The 20,687-nt window shown below is 52.5% G+C and overlaps 1 long non-coding RNA gene across 1 annotated transcript in view; it reads left to right on the top strand.

The window, feature by feature from the left end:
* LOC139033027 (uncharacterized) overlaps positions 1 to 20,687 on the top strand; it is a 65,672-nt gene that overhangs the window by 31,242 nt on the left and 13,743 nt on the right. Inside the window, exon 2 of the long non-coding RNA XR_011485649.1 lies at positions 9,816 to 9,976. This is a non-coding gene — a long non-coding RNA (uncharacterized lncRNA). The remainder of the gene's footprint in view (positions 1 to 9,815; positions 9,977 to 20,687) is intronic.

Genomic DNA, 20,687 nt, shown 5'->3' with positions numbered 1-20,687 from the left:
TTTCCACACCCAGAGCATCAGGAGCAGAGGCGGTAACCCTCTTGTATATCCAATAGCGGGGCTTCCCAGGTGACACTAGCGGTAAAAAAAAAAAAAAAAAAAAAATCCTCCTTCAATGCAGGAGATCTGGGTTAGATCCCTGGGTGGGGAAGATCCCCTGGTAGCACTGTGAAGTTTCTCTTGCTTGGGTCGAGGAAATGCCGGGTGGAGGTCAGGTGCTAGCATTGACAGGCTGTCTTCTGGTTACCGTCCAGGTGAGGGCCCAGTGTCTTAAGCCCTAGGGATTTGTAGCGCTACTGCTGCAAGCCGACTGGTGGAACTTGGTTAGATTTCAAGCTCATAATCGTAAGCATCGAAGCCTTTCCTTCTGGTGGTCTCGACATGTCGCAATAGTATTCCTGCAAGAGAACACGGTCAGTCTTCCTTCCACCTTCAGTAATACTCACCCGGTGCTCGTCATGGCCCACCCAAAGCTCTTCTTTCTTTCCCTATCTTACCCCCAGAAGCAGCTGGGTTTGGTGGAGGGAGGGATCGGGGATCCGGTGACATCAGCCTCCCAAGGGACACTGTGTGGATTGCAACGGATCACGCAGCCCCACAACTGCTCCGGGCCCTGGCACGCGACCCCGTGGTGACCAGTGAGGCACAGAGCAAGCCTGCTGATGGGGCTCCTGGCAAAGACTTGCCCCCTCCCAGTTAAAAAGACAGAGTCAATTATGGAAAAAGTCTTTTTTGTGCCTTCTTTTTCTGCCTCAGAGAGCGATTTTGTGTGTTCTCGGACACTCGTGGATTTCCTGTGACTGTGAGTGGCAGGACTAGGATGGACAGCCTGGAGCTGAGGTGGGGGAGTGGGACCCAGGAAGCCATCCAGCCCCCGCACCCATCCCGGACCTGCTGACCTCCAGACCTCCAACCACGGGAGATAGCTACCTCCCCTCTTCCTTAGCTTCTGGGTGTCAGGTATTTTGTTACTTGTGGTCAAAAGCATTTCTGACTGACGCAAGGCTGTCTGGGTTGAAAAAGACCATACAGTTGTCTAGAAGCACTGCTCTGGGCTGCCCCGACCCCTGCTCTGTCATTTCCACGAAATGATCTAAACCGCGCTTGAATGATCAGGAATGAGAAGAAGGAATAGCTTCCTTCTAGATCTCCCAGGCTACACCTGAGCCCTTCTGCTGGGAAGTCTTCCTGACATGATGGGAGAATTCAGTTTGCCAGTGTTCAGAGGCAGACAGGCTGGAGAGACCAGACCAGCACATGGGCCGCTCCCCCAACAAGACGTGGGGTGTGGCGGCTGAGCCCACCTGTGAAGGGCGGGGAACACAAAGCAAGGCTGCAGGGAGGAGGTGCCCAAGGGGCAGCCACCGGGGTGAGCCCTGCCCCGGCTTCTCTCTCCTGTGAGTTACTCTGGAGGGTTATTCTTTAAACCCTTTAATTGAAATATAATTCATGTATACGGTAACAATTCACCCATGCAAAGTGTACAAGCCTATGTCTTTTTAGTGTTTTCAATAGATACATACAATCATCACCAGAATCAATTTCGGATAATTTTCATCACCCAAGGAGAAACCTTGTACCTTTAAGTTTCACTCCTCTACTCAGCAACCCCCCACCCCGCCTCCCCCAGTCTCAAGTCTAATCTTTCTATCCCTATAGATTTCCCTGTTCTAAACATTTCATAAAATTGAATCATGTAATAGGTGGTCTTTTGTGACTGGCTCCTTTCATTTGGCATAATGTTTTCAAAGTTCATCCGTGCCGTTCCAGCACTCATTTCTTTTTATGGCCGAAAAAGTACTCCACTGTGTAGCTCTCCAGCCAGGTCTTGTTATTTTTGGTAGTTGCGTTCTGTAAAGTCACCCTGAACACTGAACTAGCAAATAACTGCACTGTTGCTGGTGGGCAAATACGGGGTTGGGTTTCTGTGAGCCTCTGGCCACCACAGACTCATCAAGTAGTCAGTACCTCACCTTGTTTTATGGCATTTCTGTTTAAAGGCATCTTATTTGATATATACTGTTGACTCATTAACATTGAGCTCATGGCCAACAGCACAATAACTCAGATCTGAAAGAGCAGGGGGCTGGGGGAGAGAGAGTTGCCTGAGAGAAGTCATCGGACTTCAACCTGCATCAGCCGGGGTTGGGGCCAGGGCCCTGGGGGTGGGGTCCCAGATAGTTGCTCACCCTTCCCGCCTCCCTCCGCTCACCCACAGCCCTGCTTCTACCCCCTGGAGTCACAACAAAGTGCATCTTGGATCCTCCCAGGTTCATGGACCTTCCTCGCATTGTACTGAAGGACAAGAGGCCACTGGCCGATCACAGAGTGAGTCTCTCCTGGCCTAACGACCAGACTGCACTTTCCCAGGCTCTCTGGCAGGTAGGTGTGGCCACGGAGGTTCTAGAATGTGAACCGAAGGCCTGTGGCCACTTCCAGACCTCCCACTCCCAGTCTCTTTCAGCTTCACTGCTGAAGGGGGGCTGAAACCCGCCTAGGAACACGGTGCCCATATTTGTTCATACCTGCAGTCATTTCATTTATTTGTGGGGGGTCTGTCTTTCCCACTTAAACGTAACCTTCATGAGCATGGACACCCTCTCCCCTGGGGGCATGGCACTTGGTGAAGTGAGTGAGTGTATCTGGTTCTCATCTGTTCCCCTTGGTGGCCCACTCCCCCTTCTAGTGACAGCAGCGGCACCCAGGCCTAAAACACCAGGAAACCCCATGGCCATAGAAGGGACAGGCCTGAACCCACCCCCAGAAAGCCTGGGGGTCACAGAGGATGGCAGCTTTCTTTCTCCCTGGTGTCACCTCATTATTTGTCAGGTCGTGGCCTCCCGCTGGAAATAACAACATGGAAAAGTCCATCATTTCAGCTTCTCTCAGTCCTCATTTCTCTGTGATTTCTTAACTGATGATCATTTATTTTCTACAATAAGTTCATTAAAAAATGTTTTGGAAGAATTTTCTTCTGTGTCTATCAGCCAAAATGCCAGGAGCAGCTACGTACCACAGGGGAGGGCCACCCAGGCCTGGGCCAGGTGCCGTGTGCCTGGACTGGGATACGGAGGTGCTACGTGGGTTGAAAGCCGGAGGCTCTTTGTGGCACCTTGTTCTTTCTGGAAAGAAGTTTGCCTTCTGCGGACAGGAATAGGGAGCTTAGGGATGGCCCTGAGCAGCCAGGGTTCAACCTAGTGCCTCACAGAACTACCCTCACCCCTAAAACCATCACCACCCCCACCACTGTCATCATCTCTGCATTTATGAAGTGTCTGCTGTATACCAGGTCCTCTTTGTTGTTGCTTAGTCGCTAAGTTATGTCTGACTCTTTGCGACCCTATGGACTGTAGCCCACTAAGCTCCTCTGTCCATGGGATTCTCCAGGCAAGAATACTGGAGTGGGTTGCCATTTCCTGCTCCAGGAGATCTTCCTGACCCAGGGATCGGACCCTCTTACATCTCCTGCATTGGCAGGCAGGTTCTTTACCAGCTGAGCCACCTGGAAAGCCCACCAGGTCCTCTAGTAGGCGCCTTACCCACAAGATCGTCCAGAAGTAGCACTCTGAGGCCAGAACACTTAGATCACAGATGCAGCAAACCAGCATAAGTTATGAAGGCACAGGTGGAAACAGAACGCGTATGACCCTCATCGCCACACACACAGCCAACAACCGAGGACGTCAGTGACACGTGCTGAGATTTACAGGGCAGCTGCGGTGCCTGCACATCACTGGGAGCTGCTGCTCTAGGCCTGACGACGCTGGGGGCCTCAGCTTCTCCCTGCAGAGCTGGGGATCAGCCGGACGCCTCTGCTCCGGCGTGCACGCCCAGCCCGGGCTCAAGGGGCAGCAACTGCTCCAAGGAAGCATCTTCTCACGGGCATGGCAAAAGTGCGAGTAATCAAATGGGAACAGACAGGGTCTCCTAGGAACCACCTCGTCACTCTCCCAGGTGCCTACTGACTGAAGCGAGTCACGTGGGCCAGCCAGAGCCGTAGAGGCAGGAACACCTGGCTCACTGTCACGTCATTGAAGATACATGGTGGTTGGTGACGCACTGAGGGTGTCAGTGATATTTGACATGCCCTCCCTTTCCTTCCCAGGTGGCGCTAGTGATAAAGAACCCGCCTGCCAGTGCAGGAGATGTAAGAGACGCGGGTTCCATCCCTGGGTCAGGAAGATCCCCTGGAGGAGGGCATGGCAACCCACTTCAGTAATCTTGCCTGGAGAATCCTGTGGACAGAGGAGCCTGGCAGGCTACAGTCTGTGGGGTCGCAGAGAGTCGGTCACGACTGAAGCGACCTAACAGGGTGCACCCTTTCCTTCCACGTGGTGGGGACCCCAAGCTCCCCTCCTCTGCTGAGAAGCCAGGTCAGGGAGAGGGCTGGGGGTGGCCAGGAAGGCAGGCAGCCACATGGAGAGGCCCTTGTCCAAGAACCCGTCTACTAAGGGCCCAATTTCTGTTTCTGTCAACTGCCAGCTCTGTGATCTCGGGCAAGCCACTTAACCTCTCCCAGCTTCAGTGCCAAGTATGTAAAACCAGGATAATAAACGTTCTGGAGAAGAAGATGCCCTGGCCTAACACAGGGCAGGGGCTCAGGAAATGGCCTTCTCGTCACAATCTGGCTCTCCTGAGCGGTGGCGGGGACTGGGGTGGACGAGTAAACAGCTCTGAGTCTTCCTAAGAGCTGGTCTCTACAGGTCAAGCAAAGGGCTTGTCAGCGAGGAAGGGCGGGAAATACCCAGGTGAGACGAGGCAAAACCCAAACAGGACTTGACTCCTGAAAAAGGCACAGGTGTTTGGCATTCATGTGGGGAATCCGGCCCCTCCCAGAAAAGCCGAATAGAAACTGGAGGAGACGATGGGCTGTTGTGTTACTTCATGCCGGGTGTTTGAAGGTGGGGCGGCACCAGGTTTGTCTCGTTGGGGCCCTGCTCCCCGCAGTCACAGCCTCTGGAGACTGGGGGCTCTCTCCCAGGGTCCCTGTATTAGGAGCCCGGAAAGCTGCCCGGGCTGGGTCACGTGCCCACGCCTAACCAATCGCTGCCGGGGATGTTAGCATGGCCTTGACCTTGGGCCAATCAGGGTTCAGCCCTGGCCCGGGGGTCTTTTAGGAAGGCACCTTGGCGTGTGGTCTGGGAACCCCCTGACGCAGTGAGTCTGTGGGCCTGAAGCCCGAAGGTGTGCGGGCGGCCGACAGGATGTCCCGGGCAGGCAGGGACTCAAGGCCCAATACGAGCTGCTCAAAAAGACCCAAAACTGAAGATGCCTCCATGTGCAGCCCAGCAGCAGGCTCTCAGGTGAGAGTAGGCGGTGGGCCCAGGGGGAGGGGAGTGGATAGGAGAAGCGGGGAGGAGGGTTCAGGCTGCCGACTCCCCGGTGGGGGCCGGCATCTGGGGAGGGTGGTCCTGGGACCAGCATGGCTGTACCGGCAGGGGACGTCCAGCGTGCGCCCCTGAGAACGTGGGTGCCTTGCCCCTTCACCACCACTTCTTCCGTTACTCCCACCGGGGTCTTTTTATTAGAAGGCAGGCCCTGAGGCTCAGGCTGGGGTTTTCAGGACACTATGAAAGACTCTCCAAGATCCCCAGAAACTTCCAGCCTGTGTACTCCAGACCCTCTTTAGGAAGCTTTAGGAAGGAGGCCCCCCAGGAGAGCTGGGTTTCTTTGGCACCATGTTCCTGGAGCCAGAAGGGGAGAGGAAATTCAGAATGGGCTGCTCCCTACCCATGAGTTCAAGTCCAAGCCCCCCGGGGTCGCTGGTGCAATTGGATTTCCAGCTCCGGGGGTGGGGTAGGGGTGGGGAGAGCTTTCAGGATATGAAGACAAAATTCTGGAGGGAGACCGAGGGCTTAAATGCCCTAAACCCAGAGCTGCGGCCCTCTGTCCCCAGGGGGCGTTCCTTCTGGCAAGGTTGGGGGTGTGATACTAGAAACATTGGGCGTCAGAGCTGGGCCCAAGAAAGGTGGACCTCAGACCCCGCTGCTTCAGCTGCTCAGCTGGGCCTGAAATACTGGTGCTTCTGTTCACGTGTAAGCTAGTGAGGACATCCCCGCCCGCCCACCGTGGAAAGCATGCTAAGTCACTTCAGTCATGTCCGACTCTTTGCAGCTTTATAGACTGGAGCCCATCAGGATCCTCTGTCCATGGGCTTCTCCAGGCAAGGATACTGAGGTGGGTTGCCATGTCCTCCTCTAGGGGATCTTCCTGACCCAGGGATCAAACGCATTTCTTATGCCTCCCACGTTACAGGCAGATTCTTTACCAGCTGAGCCACCAGGGAAGCCCCCGTGGATACGCATTCCCCCAGAAATGCTGGAATCAGCAGGTGCTCTCAGGCACTGGTGACTTTCCACACCATTCCCAGTAGCCCTTGATGGGGGTGACCACTGGGGTCTTTTTAGCAGAAGGCAGGCCCTGAGGCTCAGGCTGGGGTTTTCAGGACACTATGAAAGACTCTCCAAGGCCCCCAGAGACCCCCAGACCCTCTTTTAAATTTCTTTTTTAATTGAAATCTAATTCATATACCACACAATTCACCCATGGTATGTGTACAGCTCATTTTAGGCCCTCTTTTGACTTCATTCCTTCTGAAGGGGTGGTGTGGGCAGTCCTTGCCCTTCAAAGAATCCCGCTTTGGTTAAGCCCCTGACCACCAGGCCCACAGGATCCCTGTGACTTGAGGTCAGGACAGGACAGAAAGACCTGAGCAAGTTGTCTCCCCTCTCCTCTGCCGTGCACCCCTGGTTTATAAAAAGGACATAGCAGGCAACCCAGTTTAAAGCTGGGAAGAGGAGTTGTATAGGCATTTTTCAGAGGAAGACGTACAGATGGCTGGCAGACATGTGGAAGGACATTCAACATCACTAATCATTAGGGAAATTCAAATTAAAACAACAGTGAGTGACCACTTCACCCTGGTTAGAATGGCCATCATCAAAAGGGTACCAAATAATAAATGTTGGCAAGGGACATGGAGAAAAGGGAACCCTCATACACGATTGGTGGAAAGTAGATTGGTGTAGCCACTATGGAAAACAGTATGGAAGTCCCTCAAAAAATTAAGAATAGACCCATCATATGATCATTTATCATATTTCTGGATGTTTATCCAAAGAATATGAAAATGTATGCACCCAGTGTTCATAGCAGTATTACAAGAGGCAAGACATAGAAGCAACCAGCAATGCCCACTGGATAAAGATCTCTCTCTATATATATATATATGAATATATATATGGAATATTATTCAGTCATAAAAAGATGAAATCTTGCTATGTATAACAACATGGATGGATCTTGAGGATATTATGGTAAGTGAAATAAGTCAGATGGAAAAGATAGACACCATGTGATTTCACTCATACACAGAGTATGAAAAACAAATGAACAAACCAAACCAATACGTTGATACAGAGAACAGAGTGGTGGTTACCAGAGGGGAAATATGCCAAGGGGACAAAGGGTAAAGAGTGTGGTCATGGATGGAGGCTAAATTTTTGGTGGCAAGCCTGCTGCAGGGTGTAAGGAGTAGAAATATAATGTACACATGAAACTTACATAAAAATTAAAGTGCTTTGAATTAAAAAGGACACAGACATTTTGTTTCTGAAAGCTCTTTTGAAGGCCTAGAATAAAATAGCACACGCATACACACAGGACACTAACAGGACATGCCAGAGACACTGACAAATGTAGCAAACTTGTGCTGTCGAAAGGGAGACAACCTCTGTCCCATCAGAGAGAACCTTGTAAAATACCTGTTTTCAGGTAAATTGCTCAGACCTGTGGAAACCTAAAGAATCTGCCTGCAGTGCAGGAGATCCGGGTTTGATCCCTGGGTCGAGACAATCCCCTGAAGAAGAAAATGGCAATCCACTCCAGTATCCTTGCCTAGAAAGTCCCATGGACAGAGGAGCCTGGGTCGCAAAGAGTGGGACATGACTGAGTGACTAACACACACTTATGGAATCCTGGGCTTCCCAGGTGGCTCAGTGGTAAAGGATCCTCCTGCAATGCAGGAGACTTAGGTTCAGCTCCTGGGTTGGGTGGATCCCCTGGAGAAGGAAATGACAACCCACTCCAGTATTCTTGCCTGGAGAATCCCATGGACAGAGGAGCCTGGCGGGCTGCAGTCCATGGGGCCCCAAAATAGTCAAACACGACTAGCACACAGCCCACACGTAGAATCTCTTCATCTTGTGGCACTTGAGTCCCCTCTGGTTTTACTCCCAGTCTCCTGAGGCCCTGGCCCTTCTTTTACTCTTGTCAAGCTCAGTCAATACTGAGAGAACTTCTGGTATGATGAGTAACAGGAAACGTTGTCTTTAGGGTTTGGTGTTCCAGTCGGTCCTAAATTGAGCCCCCCATCACTCACCAGATTATATCCCAGAACTGGTTTAATGATGATAACATTATTCATTTGACATTAAGCAATTGAATGTTATTTTCTGCCTTGCCCCACAAAGGGTCAAGTGGTATTTTACATTTGAAGCGATTATTGTTGTGATCACAGGACTGGCTGGCCTTAGGAAGGTGATATTCTAGGAAGAGTGTCAGAGGCTCCTGGACACTTTGTTACAGAACCCACAGTTGTAAGCCAGATTGGAATTTTTAATGCATCCCCTCACCTTTCTATTTGCTTTTTGGAAGTTAAAATCATACTGTCTTTGAGCATCTTTTCCTCGTTTGGTTAGGACATTCCGAAAGCAGGTTTCCGTAGTGTTGAAGGCTGACTCATTGATTGTTTTGGTTATTTTGAGTCTTTGGCTTAGAAAATGTAGTGGGAAAAATCACAGGAACAAAAGTTGTAGCTTTATTTTTCTACAATTAATTTTTATCCAGAACCCTATTTCCCTCACTCCAGTATGCTGGCCTGGAGAATTGCATGGACTATATAGTCCGTGGGGTTGCAAAGAGTCAGACATGACTGAGCGACTTTCAGTTTCAGTTTTCTCTTTCCCTCAAATGGCAGAAACCCTATGTTAGGTAAATTACAGGTTAAACGTGGGCAGTTTCATGATCTAGCAGCCGTTCTGTGCTTGTTGTTGTTCAGTTGCCAAGTTGTATCCAACTCTTTGCGACCCCATGGACTGCAGCACGCCAAGCTTCCCTGTCCATCACCGTCTCCCAGAGTTTGCTCAAACTCATGTCCATGGAGTCACTGGTGCCTTCCAACCATCATCCTCTGTCGCCCCCCTTCTCCTCCTGCCTCCAATCTTTCCCAGCATCAGGGTATTTTCCAGTGAGTCAGCTCTTCACATCAAGCGGCTGGAGTATTGGAGCTTCAACTTCAGCATCAGTCCTTCCAATAGCATATTCAGGGTTGGTTTTCTTTAGGATTGACTAGTTTGGTCTCCTTGCAGTCCAAGGGACTCTCAAGATTCTTCTCCAGTACCACAATTTGAAAGCATCAATTTTTTGGTGTTCAGCCTTCTTTATGGCCCAGCTCTCACATGCATACATGACTACTGGGAAAAATCATAGCTTTGACTATATGGACCTTTGTTGGCGAAGTGGTGTCTCTGGTTTTTAATGTGCTGTCTAGGTTTTTTAGAATCAGGGTTTTCCCCATTCCCTTGATGGCATCTCATTTTGGGGGCTGCTGGGCCCATGGGGGCTTACAGAGTCTGGTGGGTTACAAGAGTGACCCAATTTTCCCTCTCCCTGTATCAGGAGTGCCCTTGCACTCTGACTTCAACCTTGAATGTGTGACTTGCTTTGACCAATGAGATGTTGCAAATGAGAAGCAATTCGAGGCTCCAAAAGCACTTGCATGATTAGACTCTCTCGATCTTTCCCTCTGCCACTAGGAGAGGCCGTCCTTGTCAGTGGACCCCAGGGATGGATGAGAGATGCGTGGAGCAGACCTGGCTCAGTCTGGAGTGGTCCAGGCTGTCCTAGATCCAGCAGTCCCAGAAACGAGAGCGAGCCCGGCCACAGCTACTGCAGGCCCATGAGAGGGCCCTTTCAGGTGAGCTGAACACCACGCGCTCCTGAGCCCTACACCACCCAGGCTTGTGTTGTTTGTTATGTTGCATTTAGTGGCTATGAATGAATGGTCACATGAGGTCATATTTAGAGGAAGCATCTCCCCCGCTTGCAGTCGCATTTGCAGATATAGGACATCTTCCTGTCGTGTTTCACTATTGACGTCCTTTCCTAATGAGATCCCCTGGCCAGAACCATCCACCATTGGGGTCCACCAGGGTGGCCACAGTTCCACATGGCCTCAGGCTTGCAGGGGTCCCTGGGATGCCTGTGGCCTTGCCTTCCGGGGCACCAGGAGGGCAACCCCCCTCCACTGGGGCTAGAAGAGACTCAGGATGTCAACCAGCCTCTCTCCTGCTGCCCCCAGAAAGCACCTCGACTCTCCTTGCCTAGTCCTTGGCGGCCTGGGTTCTGTCTGTGCGCCAAGATGGCCCGCAGGCCCAAGCCCTCTGTCCTCCGATTCCAAAATCCTGCCTTAGAGATCTGGTCCCTTCGAGTAGGATCTGCGTCTCTTCCTCAATCCTGTCTGGGGTCCCTATAGTCCTCCCTGCCCCTTCTCCCTGGACACCAGTCCCCTTCTAGGGCGTCCCCACACCTAAGCCCCCTCCCTCCAGGCTGGGCTATCTTCAAGGGGAGGGGGGTGTGGTCCTTTGACTTCCAGTGTGGTGTTTATTTTTTATTTTTAAAGTTTTTTAAAAATTAATTTATGTTTGGCTGTGCTGGGTCTTCGCTGCTGCCAGGGGGCTTTCTCTCGTTGCAGCGAGCAGCGGCTGCTCTCAGCCACGGGGCGCAGGCTTCTCATTGTGGAGGACTGCAGGCTCTAGGGCCACAGGCTTCAGTAGGTGCAGCTCCTGGGCCCTAGAGCACAGGCTCAGTAGTTGTGGTTCGTGGGCTTCGTTGCCCCACATCATGTGGGATCTTCCCGGACCAGGGATCAAACGTGTGTCTCCTGCGTTGGCAGGCAGATGCTTTACCACCAGACCACCAGGGAAGCCACAGTGTGGACTTTAGGGCAGTGCTTCTGACTGGATCCCTTCAAAGCTTAGTCTCTTGACTGCTGAACACCCAGCACTTGCTTTCAAGATGGTTGTCCCTGTGATGGGATTTGACAATTGGTTTTAATCTAAAAAACCAAGAACTTGGCCCCTCTGCCTGCCAGTGTCTCTGGGTTCTTTTTATTTTCTGGGCGGCATGTGCTGCTGAGCTTGTTGGAACAGGCTGGTAACTTGACCCAACAAGGAAAAACATGAAGGAAATATATATATATAATATATATATAATCCAAGGTGATTGGTCGATCGGAGCTTGGGGCAGTCAGTGAAGACTCTGGGTGGGGAGTGAGGAGAGGTCGTTGGGCGGGGCTGGCAGGGCACTGATTTCCCGTCTCAGGGCCATTGCTGCCCTCTGGCCTCAGTCACTTAGCCTCTCACCGCCTTAGCTTCCTCCTCTGGAACACAGGGTGGGACCAGGTGGTTGTTTGGGTCTGTTCCAGCTTAGAAGTCCCATGATGCTAGGAGTCACACTAAGGACAGCCAAGACCAGAAGCCAGATTTCTGATCTCGCTGAACTGATCCCCTCTCCTTTAAGCTGGCCACTTTCTTTATGGTTCCTAAGTCTGATCAGTTCTGTAATTATAGTGCAGTAGGTTGACCCTGGACCTTGGGTGCAGCTGGACCCCATGTAAATATTAGAGTGTAACAGGAAAAGGATCACAGACTTTGAAGTTTGACCAGTGCAGGGTTTACGTTAGATGTTCAACTGAAGATAACAAATTCCCAACTGACAGTGGTTTCCACCATCCGGACATTTGCTGCTCACTCAACAAGAAGTCTGGAGGCAGGAGATCCTCAGAGTGGTTGGACAGCCCAGCCGTATCATCCTGGCCCTGGGCACGTGCCAGCTTCCAGTGCATCTTGAGCTAGTTGGCTTTATCCTTTTCACCTCTTGCATCCAAAAAGGCTGCCCCAGGCAGACACCTTACCCTCTCACAACATGTCCACAGGCAGGCAGGAGAGGTGGAGGATGCCAAGGGGACCTGCCCTTTAACTGTTCTCTCCTTTCTATCAGGAAAAGTCTTGACCGGAAGTTCCTGCTCCTACCACTTTCTTTTCCATCTCATTGGCCACAGTAGGTCCTGTGCTTACCCTGTCCCAACAGTGACAAAGGGGAACAGAATGCCTGTGACTGGCCAAGACCTGTCAAGAGTGCATCTCCCAGGCTGGCCAGTTGCCATAAGAATCAGGTACCATTCGCCCAGAAAAAGGGGCTGGCCACTCACAGGGTCTGTCCCCCCTGGTTTTTAAATTTGGGCTTCATTTAATTGTGTGATCCTGAGCAAATCACTCAGCTTCCCTGAGCCACCTTGTCAGCACCTGAAAATCACAGATAACCCCACTGACTTCACAGGCTGTGGGAAGCATGCGTCAGGCCACGCAGGAACGGCCCCAGGACATTTGAACATCCCCTGCACGTGCCAGCACTTGGGCAGCGGTCACCTTGGCCCTCCTAGCAGCACTCTGGGCAACAGCCAGTGAGGGCAGCTTTGCTGAGCTGTCGGTTCCCAGGTTCCAGTTTCCAGAAACTCCATTTCCAGGACGAGACGCACACGAGCGCTTGCCAAGGCCAACACGTTTGGCTCTGTGTTTACCGCTGCGACACCTGCTGCTCAGACGGGCCCTGTGCCGTTTTGTACATGTTGGTTTTGGACAGCGGCTGCTGCACATTTTGTCTTCAGATTTCTTAGGGGGCAGATTTAGCATCTGGCAGCACGGCCTCCGACTGCGAGGCGTCTCAAGCAAGCGCTGTCGCTGGCCGCGAGCTGGGCTCGGACCTGCGTGAGGGGACAGAAGGGCATCTGCTCAGAAAGGCGCATCTGCCCCGCTGTCCACACTCCCGCAGGGTCACTAACAGCCTCTCCAAACACAAACATCAGGCAGAACTCCAGCACTTTTGTTCCCTCACTGCCCACAGCCCAGCCCATCAGCTCTCTAAGGCCCACCCCCTTCCCACATCTCCCCTTCTACATCCCCAGGCCAGCCCAGCCTCCTGGGCGCCCCCCCCTGCAGACCCCCCAGGACCCTGGTCCCTCTTGCAGCCTCCATTGCAGGTACAGGCGGTCCCCGACTTAGGGTGGTTGAACTGAGGATTTTTCAAGTTTATGATAGCATGAAGGTGATGCATGCTCAGTAGAGACCGTACTTTAAATTTTGAGGTTGGATGCATGCTCAGTAGAGACCGAACTTTGAATTTTGAGTTTGGATCTCTTCCCGGGGGTCTGGGGTATGCGGGACCATCTCTTGTGATGCTGGGTGGCGGCAGCAAGTGCAGCCCCCGTGGAACTGGCTTCACAGGCACCACATCAGAGTTCCCCTTGCTTCCTCCTCTGTGGTCGCTGTCTGGAAATTCTGAGTACTTTGTGAACGAGGCCCACGTCTTCATTCTGCACTGGCCCATGCAAATCACGTCCAATCCTCACATCCTCCTGCCACTCTCCAGCCCTCCTGGTCCTGGTAACACCCGCGCTGCCTCTTCCTTCCCTGGGGGCCGTGGCAGTTTCCCCAGCTCTGAGCCGGGCCTCTGCCTTCTCAGAGGGACCCCCCCACACCCCACCCGCATGCTCATTTTCCACCACCGCCTGTCCCCGCCCCCGATACACTCCAGGGTCCGCAGAGTTCAGACGGCGCCTGGTACAGAGCGAGCACTCCATGCACACGTGCTGAGCCAGTGACCGAAGAGCATAAAGCAGCTGTCAGTCCCAGAACTTAGATTCCGTTTGCGGCCTGAGCGTGGTGGCCGTGGGAGTTAGAAAGTGCTGCTCGCAGAAAGAGTCAACTGCTCTGTGGCTTTGATTTGGACCGGGGGTCATCTGAAGGAGAGCACGCGGGCACAGCCGTTCCCTTGGTGGGCCCAGCACTGGCTTCTGCGGAGACGCGATTAATTGACTATTCTGCAGTCAGTGAAGGGCTCTGATGATTTAATAAAATTAGGAACTGAAATAAGGGACTGTGCCTGGTAGAAGAGCACCTTAAACACACACCCTTACACACACACACCTGCCCCTTCGCACACACACAGTTACAACCTACACACACACACACACCTGCACACACACACAGTTACATAGTTACACTCACACACTACACACACACCCCTACACACATACACCTGCACACACACAGTTACATACTTACAGTCACACACACCACACACACCCCCCTACACACACACACACCACACACACACCCCTACACACACACACCTGCACACACATGCCCCTTCACACACACAGTTACATACTTACAGTCACACACTGCACACACCCACCCCCCCCCACACACACCTGCACACACATGCCCCTTCACACACACACAGTTACAACCTACACACACACTACACACACACACCCCTACACACACACACACCTGCACACACACACAGTTACATACTTACAGTCACACACTACACACTCACACACCCCTACACACACATGCCCCTTCACACACACACAGTTACGTACTTACAGTCACACACTACACACACACATACACCCCTACACACACACACACATACACCCCTACACACACATGCCCCTTCACACACACACAGTTACAACCTACACACACACACTACACACTCACACCCCTACACACACACACACCTGCACACACACACAGTTACAACCTACACACACACACACCCCTACACACACATGCACCCCTTACACACACCTGCACACACACACAGTTACAACCTACACACACACACCTACACAGATGCACAGACACACCTACACGTCCACACATGTACATAGAGAGATACATATCTACACGTATAGACCTGTACATATACACACATACCCATATATGCATATGCATGCACACATCCATATATATACACACATACCCTTATACACACACCCACAGCTACACATGTGTACACACACACAACAAGGCCTGTATCCATAGATATATACACATATACATATGTATACAGAGACACATACATCTACACATGCAGACCGTACACATACACACATATCCATATGTGCATATACATACACACACCCATACGTATACTCACATACCCTCATACACACACACATACACACATAACCTGTATCCATACATATATACACACACCCACACATATACCGTTATACACACACACAACCTGTATCCATACACACACAACCTGTATCCATACACACACACATATATATACCCTTATACACACCCACCCACACATGTACGCATATACCCTCACACACATGTACACACATACATGCACACACACAACCTGTATCCATCCATACACACACACACACACACACACACACACACAGAGTATAAGGCAGTGTTCCTCTCAGCAGCTGCGAGGTTCTGCAGGCAGCTGGGAGAGGTTTCAGCCCCCGACTCCAAGGGGCTCCCAGGGCAGTGGTGGGCACCCGAGTGGGTGCGCCCTCCTCCCCAGACCCGCAGCCCCAGGCTCAGAGGGAGGCGGTGAATACGGCCAGCCCGGGCCTGCCTGCTCACCCCAAGTGGCCTAAGAGACACCTTGAGGTCCTGGGTGAGCTGCAGCGCCCAGCTCAGGGTTCCATCTCTTCTAGAAAAAGGTCTGGAACTGATTCTTGATTTGAGACAATGAAAAGTCACTGTCTCCTCTGAGGAGGCCTGGCCCTGGTCCCAGACACTCTGAGCTGAGGGTGACCCGAGGCCGCACGGTCCTCCGCCATCGCCTGTCCTCCCACGGGGGTGCAGTGAGTGCTCAGCGGCAGGAAAGCACAGTCCTGCACTAGGCAGGCGCTCCATGGACGTTCAAGAAGGGCAGTGGCCGCCTGGCAGCCGTGCTGGTTGTGAGCACAGAACACACGCAACTGGTTTAGGCCGGGAGGGTGGACAGAGGTGTGAACACAGAAACAGCAAGAGGCTGCAGAAACGGACGCAGGCTGGTCTTCTAGGATCGGCGCCTCAAAGCCCACCATGCCCTGCTGTGGGGAACCTGGCTCCATGATGGCCCCTCTCCCCCACCCAGCAGTCATCACCTGAAACCAGGTGCGTTTGCCTCTTGGGCGCCAGCAAAATTGAAGCCCTCACCCACCCTACTGAGCCAGCTCCCACACATCACTCAGCTCTGGGCCGAGGCCCTGCCCGGTCCGGTCTGATGGATGAAGCCTCCATCCAGGTGCAAGGGGGAGCCAGGAACCCGTCTTGACTTCTGCATGGAGCAGTCAGGACTGCCAGCATGGGGTCTCCTCAGGACAGAAGGAAAGGTGAGGGGTGGCTTCAGCTGGGACATCTGTACACTGCAGGGAACCTTGGCACAGGGATGAATGAATGAGTACATAAATAAATGGAGGCTTCGAAAAGTTCCTAACAGAAGCCAAGGCCTTGGTTTCCCTGTCTGAGGTCCATTTGGCATCAGTCTTTGAGACAGTGGTAGCGTGGTCCCCCCTGGGGGGAGAGTGTGGTGGCCCTGGGGGACGGGTTATGGGGTGTGTGTGAAAGCAGGCACGGCTGCAGGCGGAGAGCCTCTGGGACCTGGAGGGCGGAGGTGCAGTCATCAAGGACAGACATCCTGAACCAGGCTTTGCCTCAGATATGCAGAGGACACCACCCTAACGGTAGAAAAGGAAGAGGAGCTAAAGAGCCTCTTGAGGAAGGTGGAAGAGGAGAGTGAAAAGCTGGTTTAAAACTCAACATTCAAAAACTAAGATCATGGCATCCTGTCCCATCACTTCATGGCAAATAGATGGGGAAACAATGGAAACAGTGACAGACTTTATTTTCTTGGGCCCCACAATCATTGCAGAGGGTGACAGCAGCCATAAAAGACGCTTGCTCCTTGGAAGAAAAGCTTTGACAAACCCAGACAGTATATGAAGCAGAGATATCACAGCCAACAGAGGTCCATATAGTCAAAGCTGTGGTTTTTCCAGTGGTCATGTATGGATGTGAGAATCGAACTGTAAAGAAAGCTGAGGGCCGAAGAACTGATGCTTTCAAACTGTGGTGTTGGAGAAGACTCAAGAGTCCCTTGGACAACAAGGAGATCCAACTAGTCAATCCTAAAGGAACTCAACCCTGATTATTCATTGGAAGGACTGATGCTTGAAACTAAAGTTCCAGTACTTTGGCCACCTGATGCGAAGAGCCAATTCATTGGAAAAGACCCTGGTGCTGGGAAAGATTGAGGGCAGGAGGAGAAGGGGGCAACCGAGGATGAGATGGTTGGATGGCATCATCAACTCAACGGACATGAGTCTGAGTAGACTCCAGGAGATGGTAAAGGACGGGGAAGCCCGGCATGCTGCAGTCCGTGGGGTCGCAAAGCGTCAGACACGACTGAGCGACTGAGCAACAGTAAGAGCAGCGCTTCGAATGTCGCTCTAAGTACAGCGGTGCACCATCCCCAACAGACTGTTAGGCCAGTGCCTGAGTGCTGCCCTGGGAGACAGTGAAAAATGGTCACGTGGCAATCTGAGTTGTGCCTGGTGCTGAACCACACGCTGAAATCTCTGATCTCTAAATATATTGACCTGATGAGGGAGGCTTATTACCATCCCCGCAGGTGAGGACTGAGGCAGAGAGGCCAAGTCGGGCACACCGCCAGGGAGGGCGCCCGGATTCGCTCTCAGGCCCCGCTGTCACTTTCCAGCTGTGGACGTGAGTTCCAGACTCACTCCCCACTCAGCCACATGTGCTACCGAAGACCGCAGCGGCCAGTGGCTCATTAAGTCCAGCGTGATGAGACTAGGTCTGTAGAGGACATGGTTGTCCTCCGGAGGATGGGGTACCCCTTGGGAGCCCAGGGGGCTTCCCTGGTAGCTCAGCTGGTAAAGAACCCGCCTGCAATGCAGGAGAGCCCGGTTTGATCCCTGGGTCGGGAAGATCCCCTGGAGAAGGGCTCGGCTACCCACCCCAGTATTCTTGGGCTTCCCTGCTGGCTCAGCTGGTAAAGAATCTGTCTGCAATGCCGGAGACCTGGGTTCGATCCCTGGGTTGGCAAGATCCCCTGGAGAAGGGAAAGGCTACCCACTCTAGTATTCTGTCCTGGAGAATTCCGTGGACTGTAACAATCCATGGAGTTGCAAAAAATCAGACACAACTGAGTGACTTTGACTCACTCAGGGAGCCCAGAAGGCCTCCCCCAGGCTTTGGAGGGAGGGGGGCTCCTGCAGCCCAACTGTCTGAAGAACAGGGTGGACCCCTCGCGTGTCTGCAGAACCCATGCAAACAGGAAGCTGCCTCCAAGCCGACCCAACAGCCGGAGGTCCATAGGCTGGACACAGAAACTGCAGGTTCCCTTTGACCACAGGGCAGGTCTCGCGAGAGCGGGCACAACCACAACTGCAGGTTCTGAAGAAGAAAGCCTGTGCTTGAAGACTGTTCTAGCTCACAGCTGGAACCCCCGCTTGCCTGGTGAACTTGGTCACCTCCCAACAGGAGCTCAGGGTGTGACGTGTGGCAGGCTGGTGTGCATCTGTGCATGCACACTCCCACTTGTTTTTAGAAAAGAACTGTGGCAGGATATAAGAAAGCAAACATCAGCATTTCATCTAGATATGGAAAAGACCCAGAAAAATGATTTTTAAAAAAATCAAGACAAGAATGAAATTAGAATGTGAAGTTGCAAGGGGTTAGTGGGGGTGAGCGGGCTTCGGGACCGCAGGCGGTCTGCAGATGGGGTGCTGAGATTCCTCGGGGCGGAGGGGGAAGGGGCCCCTCGCTGCCTCCTGACCCGCACGTGCTGTGTAGACTCCCTGCTTCCGCCGCCGCCGTCTTTCTAGGTCAGGAGTACTGCTTCCAGGCTGCTCTCCCAGGGAGCCTCCCTCCTGCTGTCTCCCTTCCTGCCCTCGATTCCTTGCCCTTCTCCGCGTTTATTTACAGTCGCCTTCTCTTTCTGAGGCTGCCGGGGCTGCGCAAATAGGCCAGGCCCCAGCCCTCCCCGACCTCAACCCCAGCCGCCCCAGTTGGGCCCCGGGTGGGCAGCCGGGCGTGGAGGCCAGTGTGGAAGGAGGCCTAGGGCGAACCGAGCACCGGCCACTCCTCCGGAGCTTGGGGACCGCTCTGACCTCCCTCCTCCTCCTGGCTCGTTTATAATCAGCTTTTCCATTATCTTGCAGCGAAGCCCTCTCTGAGTCCCATTAATTGCCTGTAACTGCAGCTGGGTGGTTCATTTACTCTTTTTAATTTGGAGGATGCGAGTGGTTTAACCCTTGTTTTTTATTTTAAAAGCTTCAGGGGTTTTGTAAACTTTGGAGGCACTGAGGCCAGAGTGGCCAGACACGTGCTCACACGAGTCTAAGCATACACACCATGGTGCACAGCACCGCACACGCAGGGCAGACTTCTGGGGTGAGGAGTAGGGGCGGCAGGTAATATGATCTGAGAGACTGGAAGTAAGGGCAGCACCCATCCCTCCAACCCAAGGACACTAACATCACCACCTCCATCGCCTCCACCATCAAAACCAGTACCACCTTCACCTCCAGTGTAGCTACGGTCACCACTGTCCCCATCACCTCCACCATCACTACCACCCCCTTGCCCAGAGGCCTAAAATTCCACCATCGCAGCTTTATTCCCATGGCTTAATTATTTGCTTTCTTCAGCCATTATCTTTGAATTATGTTAGTGTGAAATAACAAGGCCCAGACCTGCTTTTCTCAGTGACTGAATGTCCTCAGGACTAAGAGCCAGCTGCCAAGGGGAGGGCTCTAAAAACATTGGCTGGCCAAGAGGTTTGTTCGGGTTTTTCCAAACCATGAGAAACCAGAACAAAACCTCTTGGCCAAAACGATAAGGTTGGAAAATGAGTGTGCATGGGCGTGTGTGTGTGCATGCACGCACACGCATAAACATGTCTTATCAGTTAAATTTGAAAAAAGAAAGCCTGCTGAGCCCTCTGCGACAGTGTCAAAGCTTTTATTGTTCATGTTTCCATCTTAACAGAGCAAATCATAAGTTTCTGAGTGATTGTGAAGATAAGTGGTTCTCAGACCTTATCAAGCAAGAGACCCACCCAGAGGGCTTGTTCAGATGTAGACTCTGAGTCTCCCAGCCAGCAGGCTGGGGTGCAGCTCGGTTATGGGTACTTCTCACTGGTTTCCAGTGATGCCACGGTCGCTACAGTTCAAGAACTACACTTGAGACTCAGTCCAGTAGGTGAAAAGGCATGTGCACGCACACACACCACACATATGCGCTTATACCACACACACACAAACACCTGTGGGATGCATCAGCCCTTTCTATGTAGAAAGTCCTGCCCTGTGCAGGGCTTGAAGAATGTGAATAAAACTAAAATACGATGGAGAGCTGAAGACGCACCAAGGTCATTTGACCAGCTGAGAAAAGTAGTGTTGTGATGTGATCGGCCCAGAGATGTGGATGGGGGGCGGGGGGCACGTACATAGGAAATACTAAATTTCAAGGTAAAAGAAACATCACCTGCCCTAGGTGGGGGGCGGCGGGGGTGCTGGCCCAGCAATTCAAGAACAGCTGAAACAGGGAGGTCAAAGGTGACTGAGATGACCTTGGAGCAGGGCAGAGAGGCCCAGGGACAAAGAGGCGTCCTGGCTCCAGGACAGGGGGCTGTGAGGGGGCTGAGGAGCTCGAGGGGCAGTGGGGGTGCGGTGGTACAGCCCGCACCTGTCTCCAGACACAACCAAGACCCCCGGGAAGGAGGCCGCCCGC

This window comes from Odocoileus virginianus, chromosome 34 (assembly GCF_023699985.2).
Source record: "Odocoileus virginianus isolate 20LAN1187 ecotype Illinois chromosome 34, Ovbor_1.2, whole genome shotgun sequence".
Classification (NCBI taxonomy): domain Eukaryota; kingdom Metazoa; phylum Chordata; class Mammalia; order Artiodactyla; family Cervidae; genus Odocoileus; species Odocoileus virginianus.
This window is presented reverse-complemented; position numbering and strand designations above follow the sequence as displayed.